Genomic DNA, 17,423 nt, shown 5'->3' on the forward strand with positions numbered 1-17,423 from the left:
CACTGGTCTAGAGGAAGCAATTTTTAGATTTGAGCTACACTCTCTTGATAGCTACTCCTTGAGGAAAAGGAGGCTACCAAGCAATGGACTACAGGCTTGAACCCTTCCCACAGGATGCTAGTTCCACAATGAACACATAAAGCAAATGACTATAAGCCCACTTATCCAAAAAGATAGAAATAGAAATCAGAGAAAATACATATATGAGATTATATGCCAGATAAGACACAGAGTGAATGAGCTCTCTCTTTGGGAGCAAGATAAATCAGCTCAATCAAGAGAGAGAATCTAAGACCTCACCCAAGAGGAAATTCCCTGGAGCCTCTAGTGTAACAAAGCAAAGATAAAGGCATGTCTAAGTTTTATCTTGTTTCCAGTGTCTTTCTCTCTGTTTAGAAACTCTAAGAGAAGTTAGAATGGTACATCTTCTATTTTTTTTCCTCAAAGCTGGAACCCAGAAGAGCCTAGATCTCTCTTCTTATAAGGTTAATAGGCTGGGAAGATCTTCACTCCCTGCCCACCCCCACCTCCCCACCCTGCCCATTAATAGGCCTCACATGGAGTCCATTAAGGAAAGCTTGATTAGGGGAGACTTGTTTGTAAGAAGGCTCACGCCTTTTGCTACTTTCTAATTAGGCACTGGGTCACAAGGGTTGTGATGCTCTCTGGCTCTGAGAAGTGTATATAGACTCAGAGTTTAGCATTCTGCTTTGGGGCTCACTCATTGGAAGAGTGTTCCTGTGATTGGCCAGACAAGACTCTGGGTAGCCATTAAGGAGCCACCCAGTTTTGAAAAGCTGGATGTTGGTGCTTTTCTCTCTGGTAACTATGTATACACAGTCGGATCTGTCTGTTGATCTGTGCTAATTTCTCAGACAATTAGAAGCTCTGTCTGTTGATCTGCGCTATTTTCTCTGCTTGTAATCTCTGTTTGTATCTTCTCTGAAGTTCAGGGTGCTGACTTTTCCCCTAAACTAAGTGCATGATGTAAATGTTTAATTAAAGTAAGACTGTTGACCTTTTTAAAGTTGCATTCCTTTAGAAAAGCAGATCAAAGAACCTGTGCTAGTAGCCATCCCAGGTGTGCCAGTGTGGTTGCTGTTACACTTCTGTCCTGCTCTCAACAACTCTGTCTACCCTCTTCAAAGTATAGAACATTAAGTAATTAATCTCTACCAATGAAGAGAGAGACCCATACAATTAGCCCTTTGAGCCAATATATGCTCATTGATTGACTGATCTTCTGATCCTAGTCCAGGTGAGAATAGGGAAGAGACAAACATAAGAATTTTTTTTAAAATGTAAGAAATTTTAATAAATTGGAATCACCAAGTTTTGGAAACTCATTGGATAAAGGAGGTGAGGACAAGTAATAAAACCTAAGTTTCTAATTTATGTGAATATGGCTAACATGAGGCAACTTGTCTACTCAGGAAGTGACCCTTGGGAAGAAGGTGTTAGTTCAGAGTAAATGGAGTATGATATTCAGGAAGTCAAGAGTATAAAACATTAAGGATAAGAGTAGAGGGAGGTAGAATACTGCATTTGTAGTCAGGGGGTGTAAATATTGTCTCTGCTACTTCTTTGGCATTGGACAAATCATTTCATTTCTCTGGATCTCTGTTTCTTCATCTATAAAATGATGCACTTGGACTGGCTAGATGATATCTAATTTCCCCTTCAACTCCAAATCCATATGATTCCTTGATAATTCTCAAAAAGCAATTAATTTTACATTTTTAAAAAGTAGCAGATCGCAATATACTCCTGCATCCATTAAAGATACGTGTTCCAGTTTCAATCCCTATATTCCTCAGGAGACAGTAATACAAACTGAGATTATATTTAGGTGAATCTCTATGTTCATAAGTGACGGCATTAATCATTTTCTTTGTAGCATGCAAGATATTAAGCCATTGAAGGAGACTTAAATCAAAAGATTTCAGGATTCACTCCTCTTTCTTCCCCCATTTATCTATCTTCTACCATCACTCCTCTCTCAGAAGCCAGAAATTCCATTGGTGTGGCTTCATTACTCAGGTATAAAACATTGATCCCCACATAGTCTGGGGGCTTTTAAAGTTCTCAAGGGGAGGGATAATTTTATTTCTTCTTTATTTTTCCAATGCCTAGCATCTTACCCTATTAATAGTAAAAACATAATAAAGAGATTTATTGGATGAACGAATGAACAGAAAGGATGGTACAAAACTGGAAGACTAGAAAATACTGAAGACTAATTTGGTCTATTTTTCACAGTTTTCCCTACTGATAGCACTACTTCGCCCCATTTGGTAAATGTATGTTAATGTATCGGAAATTTCTTCAGCCTAAAAGGCATTTTCTTTAACTTTATATAGTAGTTAAAGATAATTAAAATTAACATGAAAAAAATCTCATGAAGATAAAGAAATTCTGACTATAGGCCCACTACACTCCAGTGTTTCTGCAGAGAATAAGGGGAATATCATCTGGGGAAGCTGGATTGGGGTGGGGAAGACTCAATAAGTCACAATAAATATTGAATGAGATGTGTTTGATCTTGAGATCAAACCTCTGGCTTTTGAAGTTATCCCCGGCCCCCACCACCACAATTCCACAATACCAACAAAACCAAACAGGGTATTAGTTCCTCGTGCTTGATCTTGCTTCATCACTTCTCATTAAAACCCAAGCATGAGACAAAGAAAGAGGAAGAAGATAATACACAGGCTCCCCTCAAAGCTCTGAGCTTTCAACAAGATTCTGATACCAAAGGCTCTGGTGCCAAAGTGACATATTAATGAAATCTGTTTTTTCCTCACTGACTTCCATTCTCATCTTTCCATTATCATTATACTCTTTCATCCAATTATAACTCAATCAATCAATACACATTTACTAAGACACTGTACTAAGAACTGTGGATACAAAAAGCAGAAAATAATTCCTTCCTTCAAGGAGCTTATAATCTGATGGAGAGATAACATGCAACGATATATATCCAAAGCTCAGGATAACTAGGAAGGAGTTATCAGAGGGAAGGCTCTACAATTAAGATGGGTTAGGGAAAGCTTCCAGTGAAAGAAAGGATTTTACCTGGAACTAAAAGGAAGCCTGGAGGTCAATAGGCAGAGCAAAAGAGGGAGAGCACTCTAGGCATGGGAGGACAGTCAAAGAAAATGCCTGAAGCTAAGAGTTGTAGTGTCTTCCATATGAAATAATCAAGAGGCCAGTGCCACTGGATTGAAGAGTACATGTTGATTAGTAAGGTGTAAGAAGATTGGAAAGGTAGAAAAGATCTAGGCTATGAAGGGCTTTGAACACCAAACAGAGCATTTGGTATTTGCTCCAAAAGGCAACAGGGAGCCTCTGCAGTTTGCTGACTGGGAGAGAGGAGGAAGGAGAGGTGACGATTAATTTTTCGATTAGGTGACCTTCCTGCCCTTGGGAAGTCTAGAATTGGAAAACTGCTTGAGCTAGGGAGATCTGAGCTTCAGTGTACTAATACTATCAGGTGTCTTCACCAAGTCCAACACCATTATGCACGAACCTCATCCCAACCTACCCCCAGAGTGAAGGACACCAGGCTGCCTTGAGGAGGAGCAAATCAACACCAGTTGGAAAAGAAGGAAGAAAGAAAGGCAGAGGTCTCAAATCAATAAGCAATGGGATTGGCTCTTGAGTGGCTGGTATATTTCCAACATAGATGAAATAAGAAGACCTAGTTTCAAAAATCAATTCATTAGTCAAAATATTGATTAAATAAAGTTTAGCAAGCGTAAGTCCAAATTCAGTTAAAAAAAACACTTATTTTTTAGCATTCCTATATGCCTTGTTTTGAGCCATTCGCCTTTCTAATGAGTGGTTACAGTTACAATTTGACTTAACCTCAAAGGGCTCTGCAAACTCAAATTCCCACCATTACCTCATAGATTTCTACATTTTTTCTTAAAGAAAAAAGAACACTTCATTTCTACTAGATTAAATTCTACTAATTTCCATCAGTTTCAGTAAGCAGTCAAATATGAATCTTCTGGACTATTTTACCCAAAAATTATTAAGCTTGCCACAAGCAAAAATACTTACTTCCACCCCATAACCCCTCAGAAATAAAATCTTCCCAGGAATTATTGCTCTTACCGCTATGATTTGATTTTCTCTGTTTATTCATACTTTGTCCTCAGAAGCCATTTAGGATTTCTCTAAAGTTCCAAGACATTTTATTTGATTTCTCAGCCTACAACTACTTTAAGGCTACTGGTAATTTTGTGTTATTTTACAAAGGAAAGAATTTGCAATTCTAAAACCTGACAAATGTCACTTTACCTTATTGGTTTCAATTTTCTCTTTTATAAAATGAGAAGGTTGGACAAGATGACTTCTAAGGTCCCCTTTAACTCTAAATCTATGATCCTATGATCCTAAATATGTCAAGACATTTTAATGTCACTCAAGTAAGTTGTCCCAGTTTGGCAAAAGTTCACTGATTACATAGACATTGTGTTGGCTTGCATGTCATGATGATCATATATCACGGCCCAGTATTACAGTTTGGTATTCTCATTAAGAAGGAACTATACTGCAATGACTTTGATAATAAATTTCAAGTAGATAATTTCTCACAGCTTCAAATAATATAACTTAGAAGGACCTTAAACATCATCTAGTTTATTAGGCATAGCAGTTCTCAAAGGTTCATCTGAGGGCCTCTAGACTCCCCAAGACTTACATCAGGAAATTGTAATTATTTTCACAATGATATTAAAATTTTTGTCTATTACAATAACTGTCCCTTTTTTCCAACTGTGTTTATAAGGCTGGATTTTTTCCCATAATCTTCAATCCAAATAACATACTGCAATGGATTGAATGTAGAAGCAGGTATGAGAATCTAATTATCTCCTATTAAGGAAGATATTAAAAAGATTTCCAAAACAAAATGAAAAAATATTTTTTTTCTATTTGGGAAAGTACACTTATTTTACATAAAATATATTATTTGTATTAACATGTAATGAATCAATTGCTGTTATTTTAAATAATTAATGAATAAATTTTTTTTAAATTTATCATGTTTAATTTATAATATGAAAAATATCATTGGATGTAACCCACATAAACAAAAGCTTTTTGAGGTCTTCAATACTTATTAAGAGTATAGAGAGGTACTGGAAGAGGGGTATTGGGGGCAGAGCCAAGATGGTGGCTGGAAAGCAGAGGCTTGCTCAAGCTCCACCCCCCAGGTCCTTCCAAACACCTATAAAAATGGCTCTGAACAAATTCTAGAGCTGCAGAACCCACAAAATAGCAGAGGGAAGCAGGGCTTTGCCCAGGACAGCCTGGATGGTCACTGGGAAGGGTCTATCGCAAGAAGCTGGGAGTGGAGCAGAGCAGAGCCCAGCATGGGCCACAGCCAGACCACCCAGACCGGGAGACAGGTGGAACAGGTCCTAGCACCCTGAATCAGTGAGCTGTGGCAGTTACCAGACTTCTCAACCCATAACCACCAAAGACAACAGAGAAGGTTAGTGGGAAAAGCTGCTAGGACAGAGTGAAAGGAGTTCATGGTTGGGCACCACACCAGGGGCTGTGGAGGTGGTGCAGCTCTGAGGCTGCTTCCAGACATACAGCTGCAGTTGCTTCTGGCCTCAGGCCCACCTGGTGGGAGGAATTAAGCTGTGGATTAGAGCAGCTTTGCCCTGCCTGGATCTGGGCTGCAATCCTGGTTGGAGGTTCTTGAGGGAGAAGGAGCACTGGTGTGGCAGAGTTTACCATGTAGAAGTAGCTCTGAAAATAGCAGTGCAGCCCTTCAAGCTTGGGAAAAAGTACTCTCTACTCTACAAGCAGTCATACCCTAACAAAAACTTCAAGGATCAAGTAGTTGTCTGGGAACAAGAACAGGTAGCAAAAATGGTTTCAGATTCAGACTGAGACTTTGGAATCTTTTTTTGGTGACAAAACATACAGCCAGAAGAAGTCAACAAAGTCGAAGAGCCTATATCAAAAGTCTCCAAGAAAAATATGACTTGGTCTCAGGCCATGGAAGAGCTCAAAAAGGATTTGGAGAAGTAAGGAAGAGAAGTAGAGGAAAAATTGGGAAGAGAAATGAGAGTGATGCAAGAAAATCATGAAAAACAAGTCAATGACTGGCTAAAGGAGATCCCTCAAAAATACTGAAGAAAATAACACCTTAAAAAATAGACTAACACAAATGGCAAAAGAGCTCCAAAAGGCCACTGAGGAGAAGAATGCCTTGAAAGGTAGAATTAGCCAAATGGAAAAGGAGATCCAAAAGACCACTGAAGAAAATCTTACCTTAAAAATTAGATTGGAGCAAGTGGAAGCTAGTGACTTTAGGAGAAATCAAGATATTATAAAGCAGAACCAAAGGAATGAAAAATGGAAGACAATGTGAAATATCTCATTGGAAAATAGATCCAGGAGACATAATTTAAAATTATTGGACTACCTGAAAGCCATGATCAAAAAAAGAGCCTAGATATCATCTTTCAAGAAATTATCAAGGAGAACTACCCTGATATTCCAGAGCCAGAGGGTAAAACAGAAATTGAAAGAATCCACCTATCGCCTCCTGACAAATATCCCCAAAAGAAAACTCCTAGGAATATTGTTGCCAAATTCCAGAGCTCCCAGATCAAGGAGAAAATACTGCAAGTAGCCAGAAAGAAACAATTTGAGGATTGTGGAAACACAATCAGAATAATACAAGATCTAGCAGCTTCTACATTAAGGGATCAAAGGGCTTGGAATATGATATTCTGGAGGTCAGTGGAGCTAGGATTAAAACCAAGAATCACCTACCCAGCAAAACTGAGTATCATAAGCCAAGGCAAAATATGGATTTTCAATAAAATAGAGGACTTTCAAGCTTTCTCAGTGAAAAGACCAGAGCTGAATAGAAAATTTGACTTTCAAACATAAGAATCAAGAGAAGCATGAAAAGGTAAACAAGAAAGAGAAATCATAAGGGACTTACTAAAGTTGAACTGTTTTGTTTACATTCCTATTTAGAAAGATGATGTATATAATTCATGGGACCTCAGTATTAGGGTAGCTGAAGGGAATATGTATATACATATATATATATATATATATATATATATATATATATATGTGTGTGTGTGTGTGTGTGTGTGTGTATACATATGGACAGAGGGCACAGGGTGAGTTGAATATGAAGGGATGATATCTAAAAAAATAAAAGCAAATTAAGGGATGAGAGAGGCATATATTGAGAGAGGGAGAAAGAGAGAGATAGAATGGGGTAAATTATCTCACATAAAAGTGGCAAGAAAAATCAGTTCTGTTGGAAGGGAAGAGAAGTCAGGTGAGGGGAAATGAGTGAATCTTTCTCTCATCAGATTTGACTTGAAGAGGGAATACCATACACACTCAATTGGGTTTCTTACCCCACAAGAACAAAGGAGGAAGGGGATAAAAAAGTGGGATGATAGAAGGGAGGGCAGATAGGGGGAGGAGGTAATCAAAAGCAAATACTTTTGAAAAGCAACAAGGTCAAGGGAGAAAACTGAATAAAGGGGGACTAGATAGGAGGGAGCAAAATATAGTTAGTCTTTCACAAGATGAGTATTGTGGAAGGGTTTTACATAATGATACACATGTGACCTATGTGGCATTGCTGCCTTCTTAGGGAGGGTGGGTGGGGAGGGAAGAGGGGAGAGAATTTGGAACTCAAAGTTTTCAAAGCAGATGTTCAAAAAATATTGTTTTTGCATGCATTTGGGAAATAAGATATACAGGCAATGGGGCATAGAAATCTATTTTGCCCTACAAGAAAGTAAGGGAAAAGAGGATGGGGCGACTGGGGTGACAGAAGTTCCATGACAGATGATGGTGACTGGGGAACAGGGCAATCAGAATATATGCCATCTTGGAGTGGAGGGGAAGGTAGAAATGGGGAGAAAATTTGTAATTCAAAAATCTTGTGGCAATCAATGCTGAAAACTAAAAATATTAAATAAATAGTAATTTTTAAAAAAAAAAGAGTATAGAGAGGTACTAAGATGAAAAACTTTTGAGAACTGTTTCTCTAGTACAATCTGTCCAGACCAGAACAGGAATTCCTTCACAACATACCCAACAAGTGGTCTAAACACTTTTTACTAGAAGCCCTCAAAAGAAGGAGAATCCACTACCTCCTCAAACAGCCTACTTCACTTTTAGATAGTTCTTATTGTTGAGGAATTTGTCCTCACATCAAGCCTAATTTAGCAGCTTTGTAATTTCTAGGCATTGTTTCTAGTTCTGCCCTAAGAGTAAAGTAAAAAAAGCTGCAGCTCTCTTACATTTGACAGAACTTCAACCACTTGAAGCCATCACAGCTTCCTAAGCCTTCCCTTCTACAGGCTAACTTCCTCTGTTCCATTTTCTTTTATGGCAGGAGTGGGGTTGTTAATAACATTTTTTTAATGAAGAAGCCTTTATTTTCTGCTTCCTCTAGCTCCCTTTTTCTCCCTCCCCCAACTGAAAAAAAAGAACAATGCAGAGACTTTTTTTGGCTTGATCATGTATATTTGTTTAACAGCTTTGTTTTTGTTTCTTTTCCATAACCATCAGATTTCTCTTTTCTTTTAAATGAACCTCATATAGGATCATCCTGAAGCCTTTCATCATCTCATTTACCTACATGTGGATAGTCTCCAGATTATCAATGTCCTTTCTAGAATGTGGAGCCCAGAGGTGAATACAAGTATCTAATTATAGTATTATCAAGGCAAAATATAATGGGACCATCTCCTCCCTGTCCTGGAAACTATGCCTCTCAATTCAGAGTAAAGTCAAAATAGCTTTTATGGCTGACACAGCAAACTGCTGGAAAAAGTCTCATAGTTTAAAAAAAAAGTGTTGGTTCTGACTTCAGGAAAACCTGGACTCTAGTCTTGCTTCCTACACATACTTCCTATATAATCAACGTTGCAAGTGATTTTACTTCTCAATGTCTCAATTTACAGAGGAAGTGCTGAATTGTATCTTGAGGAAGGGGTCCTAAATTGTATCATAAAGGAAATCACAAATCCATTTTTTTTTAACTCACAGCACTGACATAGTAATCTTGCAGTCCACTTAAATCTCTCTATTTTTTTTAAAAGAATTGCTTTCTAAGCATGCTTCCCCTATCTTGGACTTGTGAAGTTGATGATTTGGAAATTAATGTAAAATTTTCTTTTTCTTCCCATTGAATTTTATCTTGTTAAATTCAGCTGAGTGTTTTAGTCTGTCAATAGGCAAGATATTCAAAAATAGTAAAGGTTAAGAAAAGAGAATTATAGATGTAAAAAGAATGAATGGGAGGTGGAGCCAAGATGGCAGAGTAAAGGTGGGTACTTGCCCAAGTTCTCCCCCAAACCTCTCCAAATACCTTGAAAAAATGACTGGGGGCAGGGGGGAGTGGAGCAAAGATGCCAGCTGGAAAGCAGGGACTTGCGTGAGCTCCCCCCTCCAGGTCCCTCCAAAAACCTATAAAATTGGCTCTGAATAGTTTCTAGAACTGCAAACCCACAAAATAGCAGAGGGAAGCAGGGCTCCAGCCCAGGACAGCCGGGATGGTCGCTGGATAAGGTCTATCCCACGGAGCTAGGAGCAGAAAGGAGCAGAGCCCAGCATGGGCTGCGCCCAGACCACCAGACCGGGAGCCAGGCGGAACAGACCCTAATGCCCTGAATCAGTGAGCTGTGGCAGTTACCAGTCTTCTCAACCCACAAACACCAAAGACAACAGGGAAGGTACAGGCAACACTTTCTTTGCCCTACTTTCTTGCCCTACAAGAAAGTAAGGGAAAAGGGGATGTGGGGGAGTGGGGTGACAGAAGGGAGGGTTGACTGGGGAACGGGGCAATCAGAATACATGCCATCTTGGAGGGGGGGGAGGTAGAAATGGGGAGAAAATTTGTAATTCAAACTCTTGTGAAAATTAATGCTGAAAACTAAAAATATTAAATAAATAGTGATTTTATTAAAAAAAAGACAGTATAATAAATGACTCCAAACAAATTCTAGTGCAGCAGAACCCACAAAAAGACAGAATAAACCAAATTTTCAGCCCAAGACAACTTGGAAGGTCAGCAGGAAAGGTCTGTTGTACCAGGGTGATAGAGGTACACAGTCTAGCCCAGGTCATGCCAGCACAGACCGAGCCCCAGCAAACCAGAAGCAGGCCTTGGGAGTGACTGAATCAGTAGTGGCAGCAATCACTTCCAGAGCTTTCAAGCTATAGACTAAGGGGTTCAAACAACTGGTCAGAAGGAAATTACAGGGGTCTTTTTGCTAGCACTGAGGCAAGACTCTGTTGCTTTGCCCATATGCAGAGCTTGACTGCAGTCCCAGGGCAAGAAGGAGCACTAGTATAGCAGAGCTTGGGGTGACATTGGGGGGGGGGACCATCCTCACAGTTCCATGACAGAAAAGAGTGTTTATGGTTGCTCACAGACCAAAGCACAGGCCAGGAAAGTGTTAAACACCTCCGCTTAGATCAATCCACTTGGAAGAACTGAAAACTTATAGGTCCCTAGAAGTATCTCTGGAAACAGCTGCACACAACCCCTGATGCTTGGGAAAGTGTACTTTCCACCCTGGAAGCAGAGCCCTACTCAAACAAACAGGTATCACCTCCCTGGTGTTATGGTCCTCTTCGAAGGACAAACAACCACAACATACACATACACATGCATGTATACATACATACATACACACATACATTAAAGGCTGTGGGGATTAAGAAAGGCCTCTTGCAAAATGTGGCGCTTAAACTTCCTTCTGAAGGAAGTTAGAGACTGTACAAGAAGGAGTCAATGGAGAATATTCAGGGATGGGCATAGCCAATGAAAAGGTACTAAGAAGAGAGATGGTTCAGTCTATGTAAGGAAGCAAGTAGAACAGCATGGTTGGACCTCAGAGTGCATGGAGGACAATAATATGTAAGCAGTCTGGAAAGAAAGGACATAAAAGATTGGGAAGAGTTTTAAAAGTCAAACAGAGGGGTTTATTTCTGAGTTTACTGAGGAGAAGAAAACAGGTGACACGATCAGACCAGTATTTTGGGAAAATCACATTGGCTTTGTGTGGAAAACGGGGTAAAATGAGGAAAGACTTGGTAAGGAGACCAATGAAAAGGCTACTGTCATAGTTCATGTAAAAACTTGAGTGGCTGTGTGAATGCAAATAATGGAGAGATAAATAGCTTATCTCTATTTATCTTATATTGAAGAGAAAGAAATGACAAGATTTGGCAGCTGATTAGATGTACAAAATGACTGAGGAGTCAAGGATCACACTCAAATGGTGAATTTAGGTAAATGAAAAGATGATGATGATGATGCTCTCAGTAGATATAGTGAAGATAGCTAAAAGATGGAAGCAAAGGGAGGGTAACAAATGCTTAGTGTGATCTGTAAGAATTGTGGCAAGAGGGGTAGCTAGGTGCTACAGTGAATAGAGCACTGGCCCTGGAGTCAGGAGGACCTGAGTTCAAATCCAACATCAGACATCTGACACACCTTACTTGCTGTGTGACCTTGTGCAAGTCACTCAACCCCAATTGCCCAGCCTTCCCTCCTCCAAAAAAAAAAGAATTGTGGCAAGAACAAGTATAATCTATATCAGATTGCTTACCATCTGGGGAGGGGAGGGGAAGGAGGAAAAAAGGGATAGAATCTGGAATTTGAAACTTTAAAAAATGTTAAAAAATTGTTTTAACATTATTTGGACAAAAAATAAAATATCATAAGAGATGAATTGTGGCAAGAATTTTCAGACTCAGAATGCAGTCAGGTTGTTAAAGGAAGTTAAGAAAATAAAAAAGGTTTGTTTAGCCTCTTTTTGTATTTTAAGATACATTGGGGGAAATGATCATGATGACAATGATGATGATGGTGATGATGATGACGATGATGATGATAGCAGCTAACCTTTATGTAGCACTTACTATGTTCCAGGCACTTGCTGAATACTTCACAATTACTATCTGTAACGAGAATTGTCTTTGTTTTCTTTGAGTGACTCAATTTATCTCAGTGAGGTTTACTAGGTGCTAAGCCCCAGGCCCAAACCCCATTAGGTGTTAATGTAATCCATGTGGATGTGAACATCCCAGGGTCCTAAGGGGAGGGGCCAACTCAAGAACCAATCACCAGAGCCTGAGCTCTGGTGATTCAGATGATGTCTGATGATATCTAAAGCCCTATAAGAAGGGAGGACAGAGCTATTGGTGCGGGGCTCTGGAGATGGTGTTGATGAGGAGACTCTGGGCAGCTGTAGCTAAGGAGCCCTCCAGCTTGTAAACCCGGATGTTGAAACTTTGTTGAACTGTGGTAACAATCTGTTGGGACTTGAATCAGACAAAGTCTATTGATTTCTGTAATTTGCATTTTGTTTTGAAGTTCAGGGTGCTGGTTTTTTCCCCTGAACTAACTGAATGATATTTGAATTAAAAGTAAGCTTGTCAACCCCTTCACCTTGCTTTCCTTAATTAAGCAGATCGAAAGAACCTGTGCTGTTGGCAGCTTTCTGGGTGCTGGTTGTGGATGAATCTTATACCCCCACAGAAGCTGCTACCCAGGTTGTTGTCACACTATCTCATTTGATCTTCACAATAACCCTGCAAAGGAGGTGCTATTATTATCCCCATTTTATAGATGAGGAAACTGAGGCAGAGGTTAAGTGATTTTCCTAGGATCATACAGCTGGCAAGAGTCTGAGGCCATATTTGAACTCAGATCTTTCTTACTTCAGGCCCAGCACATTATCTACTGCCCTTCCATACTGGGATAGGACCATTACTCCAGATGGATGTCTCAATGATAATTAACAATAGAGCAAAAGCACAGCTGCTGATTTCTTATATTCCTCCTGTTTTCCCTACAAAGAAGGATCTTTAAACTGGAAAGAAAGTAAGAGCATGTAGCCACCCTTGACAAATTCAAGTCACATAACCCTGATAAACTGTTTTATTAGGTAATGAAAGAATTGACATGTGTTGACTGAGTCTCTGTCAATGGCATTTGAAAGATCCTTGGAAGCGCAATAGTGAGAATTCCTTTTCAGTTCTGGGTTGCACTAGATAGCTTCTGAGGTCTCTCCCTTCCAGCCTTAAAAGGATGTGATTTTCTGAGTTGATGTTGTCATGCATCAGAAAGGAATAAGAAAAATGATTTTAAGAAACATTCTGTCCACCAGTATTACAGTGTTTATTGTAAGGATTTGCAAAAAAAAAAAAGAAAGAAAGAAAGATCACCCCATAAATTATTGTAGCTTATACATCAAGATTTTTTTAAAGCATGTGGAAATAGAGAAATGTTATGACTAACAATAAAAGCTGCCGTACTAAATCAACCTGTTTTGATACTTGGTAATATCAGCCAACAAGTAAGTGCCTATTAATTCACATCAAAGGGTACTTGGTAGAACAAAGACAAAAATGAAACATTTCCTGACCTCAGGATCATTTCATTGTATCAGATGTAACAACATATACACAGATTAGAAAATACAAAATATATAGGAAAGGAATATTGGCAGTGGACAGAGAGTTGGCCTGGGATTCCAGAGCACTAGCAGATTGGGGCAGCAGGAAAAACTTCATATAGAGGATCAAGCTTAAGTTGAGCTTTTGTGGACATTAAGAAGCATGAAGAAAAATATGCCTCAGAATAACGAACAATAGAGGCCGAAGGCTTATAGAATATAGAGAAGGCTCACACCTATACAGTATGGACACTTGCTTTAACAGAACAATTAAGAGGTTTTGGTCATGGCCAATACCAGGCAATATCACATAAAATGAAATTGATTATATTTTATCAGATCGGAAATGAATCATTACTCAGGGGCAACATGGTATAGTGGACAGAGCACTGAACTTGGAGTTAGAAGGTATGGATTTAAATCTCACATTAGATATTTATTAGCTGTGTGATTCTAGGTATGGCACTTGTCTCTCTGGCCTCAGATTCCTCATCTGTAAAGTGAGCAGGTTGGATTCAATGATTTCTAAGTTCCTTCCCATTTCTAAGTCTATGAACTTATGATGTGAGATTTAGGAATACCTAAATCAGAAATCTATGTAGTCAGATCACTTACTTGTTAAGGGAAGAAAATCAAAATTAATGCAAAACTAGAAGAACAAAAATAAGGAAAAAAATATATGATATACAATTAACTAAAATTTGACCTACTTCAGTCAATTTATTGATGAAAAATGGGAAAAGATGGAGGAAAGGACATTGACACTTATAATATTTTCTTAGAGATATTTAATCAATGTAAATTAATTGCTATAACAAGAAGGCCAAAAGAACTCAGAAACAACCTCAGCCAGAAAATATTTGATAATTTGCCAAGAAGAGAAATATGGCAGCCATAGAATATAAATTGATTTGTAAAAATCTTACAGAGAAGAATGGTAGAAGATTATTATCATTACTAACTCATAAAACTGAGCATTACAGTGAAGGGAAAACTGATTTAAAGAAGCTTAGTGAGAGACATAATTAAGCAAATAATGCCTTAGAAAATTGAAGAGGGAAGGAAGGGAGGAAGGAAAAGAGGGAGGAAGGAAGGAAGGAAGAAAAGGAGGAATGTATTAAATTCCTAATATGTGCTAGCCACTGTTAAACACTTTATAAATATTATTTCATTTTATCACCACAACAACACTGCAAGATAGGTGTTACTATTATCTCCACCTTACAGATGAGGAAATGAGGCAAATCTGTTAAGTGACTTTCTCATGGTTGGTCACACAGCTAATAAGTGTCTGAGACCAGATTTGAACTCAAGTCTTACTGATTCCAGGCCTATCACTCATAGCCACTGTGTCGCATATTTGTCTCCACATTGAAACTAGAAAGAAAAAAAATAGTTCGAAAACTGAAAGAAAAAAAGATTTGTACATTTTTATAACAGATATTTTTCATCATTAAGTATATGGGAAGAATCATATTTGGATTCTAACGTCAGAGTCCTTCATGTGTTGGAGAAAATAGAAAAGAAATTGAAGAAAACAAAGATGAGAAATGCAGCTGGACTACAACAGGCATGGTACAGAGCACCTCTGTCTTGGAACCGAGAGATCAAACTCCAAGATATATAAAATAAAAGAGGGTAGCAATTTCTGGTAAAATGGTGACATGAAAGGTCACAGAAAAGTGCAAGTCCCCATACTACAAATCCCTACAATCCCTACAAATACCCGAAAAAGGCACCACACAGAGGAGAGAGAGAAGAGAGAGAGAGAGAGAGAGAGAGAGAGAGAGAGAGAGAGAGAGAGAAAGAGAGAGAGAGAGAGAGAGAGAGAGAGAGAGAGAGAGAGAGAGAGAGAGAAAGTAAACTTCTCTGCCTAGTTGAGAACTACAGAAAAAGATCATCAAGATTCAGTGCAGGCTAGGATAAGATTTATACTATTGTAACAATGTTGTTAGCTGCTACTGTGACTGTGTAAGACCAATAACAACACCATACAGAGGGGCTGCTAACAAAGGTTCTTTGATCTGTTTTTCTAAAGAAAGCAACTTCAAGGGGTTAACAATATCAGTTTAATTAAACATACATATGACATTCACTTTGTTCAGGGGAAAAGCCGGTACCCTGAACTTCAGAGCAAATACAAACAGAAATTATGAACAGAGACAATATAAACAGAGCAAACATACACAGTTATCAACAGACAGGCCTCTAGCTACCTGACCAAAGAATCACATCTTACCAGAGGGAAAGGCACCAACATCTAGGTGTTCAAAGCTAGGGGGCCCCAGTGGCTAACCAGAGTCTTGTCTGGTCAAATCACATAACACTCTTCCAGTGAGTGAGAGCCCCAAACAAAATGCTAACTTCTGAGTTTATATACCCTGTTCAGGGTCAAAGGGCGTCAAACCACGTGACTCAAACCTACGTGAACTAGGCTTTCCTTTGACATAAGCAGGTCATCAAAGATTCCCGATTTAATCAAAGAAACAAAGGCCAAACTCATCAAAGATTACAACAATGCTCCAAAAGAGAAAACAGTAAAAAAAAAAGTCCCGCTTTAATTACCAATACACTGTGGAAGTCAGTCCAAGCTCAGGTAAACAGGTTTAAACACTGTCAGAACTGAAAGGGGGTCATACTACACAAAACAACAGGAGATCTGGTAAAGAGGAGTAAAGTCATGAGAGGCTTTGAACAGGAACAGTCCAGAAGAGGGGGCAAGCTGACTGGATTTCTGGTAATCAAGACCAGAAGTCAAATCCTATCTCTGGACTATCAGAAAATAGATAGGGAACAGAGCACACCCACTTGAGTCACTGGGCAAGGAGAAAGGATCTGTTTATTTATTCTGAAACCTGGAAGCCACAGAAGGAAACAACTCATCAGCAGCTGGGTGCTCACACTGGGCAGCTATGCTAGAGGACTACAATAAGCACCATTCTTAACATCATACTTTGGCCTGTCTGGATAGATGATGTGTTCAACTTGTAGTTGTATTTTAAGTGAGAAGAGGGAGATAATCAGGCCAAGGTCAGTACCCACAGTAGACTACCATTTGACTAAGGCAGAAGCTGGGGATTGAGGTAAAGGTTGTGACCTAGTAGCGGTCATCCCATCCACAACAGCAATGCCAGTCACCTACAGTTGACAAGGAAGTATTAAGTACCCATTATGTGCCAGGCACTAGGCAATGCATTGGAGATTCAAAGACAAAAAAAGAATCAACCTCTACTTGGCAAGAGATTATATTTTAACAGGGAAGATGATAAATACATGCAAATAAATGTATGAAGAACAAATGATGTAAAGAGAAAAAATATATGCAAAATAGTTTGGGAGGGAAAACCCTAGCATATGGGGAGGATCAGGAGAGAAAGCATTAATAGTCTTCCAGGTCACATGACTAAGAAGATAGAGAATTAGACCTTTTCTCTGATCTCCAGGATTTTTCAAGCCTCTCCAAAACAGAAGTTGTGTGCCAAAAATAAAGCAACTTGAGCCATCCCCTGATTTAGGACATCTGAAATCCAAAACAGGTTTAAAAAAAAAGTGCATTGATGCCTACCCTGAACTCACTCAGCACCCCTTCCCCGCAGCCCAGCAACAAAGCTGCTATAGTTGCCTGAAAACCACTCTCACACCTCATCTCCTTTCTATTTCCAGTGCCATGGAGATCCAGATTCCGGCCTATGGAAATTTACTTGGTTTACAATGGAGAACCAACCAATGCAGTGTTCCAGAATGCAAAAGCTTGCTGGAGCTCCCCCAAAATTCCAGAACCATGATTGCAGCAGGAGAGCAATGAAATAGAGAGAAGAGAGCAGGATAGGTGCCTGGGCTGGAAATAAGAGCTCAAACACACATTCAGCCTCACCCCCTCCCACTGCTTCTCAGAGCCTCAGAGACCCAAACTACCCAAATAAACTTTATAGCACCAGAGTG

Source organism: Trichosurus vulpecula, chromosome 1, assembly GCF_011100635.1.
Source record: "Trichosurus vulpecula isolate mTriVul1 chromosome 1, mTriVul1.pri, whole genome shotgun sequence".
NCBI classification, from domain to species: Eukaryota; Metazoa; Chordata; class Mammalia; order Diprotodontia; family Phalangeridae; genus Trichosurus; species Trichosurus vulpecula.